The sequence below is a fragment of the Papilio xuthus genome, unplaced genomic scaffold (genome assembly GCF_000836235.2).
Source record: "Papilio xuthus unplaced genomic scaffold, Pxut_1.1 DF826508.1, whole genome shotgun sequence".
Classification (NCBI taxonomy): Eukaryota; Metazoa; Arthropoda; class Insecta; order Lepidoptera; family Papilionidae; genus Papilio; species Papilio xuthus.
In genome coordinates this window covers 1-2,247 of record NW_013532141.1, presented here as the reverse complement: position 1 = coordinate 2,247, position 2,247 = coordinate 1, and the positions used below count along the sequence as shown (strand labels likewise).

Below are 2,247 nucleotides of genomic sequence, written 5' to 3'. Positions count from 1 at the left end.
TACTCCCAGGGCAGACAGGCGCCGTTCGCGCACTTGAACATAGCACCGCTGCACTCCGGAGTCTCTGCGCCGCGCCCACACCATCATTAGTACCGTTCGTACATTTTAACAAAAACATTAAATTTGGTCGTATTGCATTATATGTGGTTGTATCCTTTGTTGGAGAGAAAGAGAAAGGAAAGAGATTGTGTGGGGCGCACCGCAGTCGCGCTCGTCGCTGTCGTCGCCGGGGCCGCAGTCGGGCGCGCCGTCGCACCGCCAGGCGCGCGGCAGGCAGCGGCGCGAGCGCGCGCACGACCACTGCGCCGGGGGGCACGTGGTGCGCGAGCACGCGCCCGCCGTCTCGTCCGCGCCGTCGCTGCAGTCTGCGCACACTCGCATCTCAGTCACGTCACCCATGTCACCCGGTAACATTCCATTACGTGGCTGCGGTTGGGAAGGCTCACCTTTGTATCCGTCGCAGATCCAGCTGTTGGGGATGCAGCGGTTGGTGTCGCACTGCAGGAACTGGTCCTCGCTGCAGGTCACGTTCGCTACAAACGAGTCGACATGTAGAGAGTCGCAGGAGTGGCGCTACTGTACCCACGCACCGCGACTCGCGTCTCGCGTCTCGCGTCTCGCGCCTACCGCAAGGTCCGGTGGGCGAGGAGTCCTCGTCGGAGCCGTCGGCGCAGTCCGCGTCGCCGTCGCACACCACCGCCAGCTCCACGCACGGCCTGCACACACAATATATCTATAACGTAATATATCGTATACTAGCTTTCGCCCGCGACTACGTCCGCGTGGATAAATAATAAAAATTAAATCAGACTATGTTCTATATGAGTCCGAGATCCGTTCAACCGTTCAGCCGTTCTAGAGATATCTTCAAACACCCATCCATCCATCCACATCACATCCATCTAAACGTTCGCATAAATAAGTTAAATAAAAGCAGCTTTTAAAAGGCACAAATTCGAAAAAAAATGAAAGAAAAGATATTAAATGTAAAGCATTCTCAAAAAGGTCTCCCTCTCACTGGAGAAGTATCGAGTAGTCACAATGAAACACTGGTTATATCTTGGTGCGAGTCAACTTTATTGAAATGCGATCGGGAAGTCGATAAATATACCAGATAAATCAATATCGCGATCTAAAGAATATGTTCCGCCATCTATTGATAAAATATTATAAACTAAATTGACATAGCGTTTGACAAACAGTATCCTATGTCCGTCTCCTGGCTCTAAGCTACCTCCTCGCCATTTTCAGACATATCGGTAAAACCGTTCTTGAGTTATAAATACTGTAACTAACACCACTAACGGTCTTCTTTTATCTATATAGAAAGAAAAGAAGACATGCAGTAAAAAGAGTTTTAAGTAGAAATGTAATAGATCGTCCGATAAGTTCGTTCCGCTTGTCGGTGGATAATTAGGTTTCATTAGCCTAAGAATATAATAGAAAATAAACTTTTTAAGGAGTTCCGCTTTTTTTTCTAAAACACCAAACATGCCTCTCAAGCGGTAAATAACTGTTTAAGCCGACAGTGCTGCAGCCAAAATAAACTTGTAGAAGAGAATCCGCCATACACTAAAATACACTTTAAAATTTGTTTAATTACCCACTAAGAAAGGCGTAAATATGCGGCGTTGGCATATCCGTATATATTTGCGCCTTTTGCCGTGGAGACCTTGGGGCCTTGGGGTGCGGAAGCCCGTCGCCTGTTTAAGGAGATTTCCGCACGCCTCATCGACGCCTCAGGGGATCCAAGGGCTGGCGCGCATTTCGGCCAAAGGTTGAGCCTGGCCATCCAACGGGGAAATGCCGCCAGCCTCTTGGGAACCCTATCGTGCGACCGCAGCGATTTGGGGTCGATTTTTTATATTATTTAGTTTTATTTTTAGTTTGGTTTAGTTTTAGTATATAGTTTATAGTATTATTTTGGTAGTTTAATTAATTAGTCATTTAATTACTGTAAGAATGTAAATATAATTTATATTACCCACTTAAATTGTGATTTTTTAATTCAATATTGTTTTTTAATACACTTTTGTTTAATTATTTGATTGTTTATGCACCAATACTTTGTATACATTGTGTTTATCTGAAACACGTTGTAATAGTACCAAATGTTAATGTAAGAACGCGTGTACTTTTGTCGATGAACTGTAGTATAGGAAGAGAATAAGATGGTACCCTCGTTTGCAGTGGAAGTGTCCGGCGGGGCAGCGCGCGTGTCCGGGGGCGTGGCGGGGGGGCGTGGCG

The 2,247-nt window shown here is 46.6% G+C and overlaps 1 long non-coding RNA gene across 1 annotated transcript; it reads right to left on the bottom strand.

Moving 5' to 3' along the window:
- Positions 1–283: 283 nt before the first annotated feature.
- Positions 284–2,247, bottom strand: LOC106123027 (uncharacterized). The gene is made up of 4 exons (XR_001228129.1): positions 2,179–2,247; positions 628–716; positions 447–533; positions 284–365 (listed from the first exon to the last, which is right to left on the bottom strand). It is a non-coding gene; the product is annotated as an uncharacterized LOC106123027 (long non-coding RNA).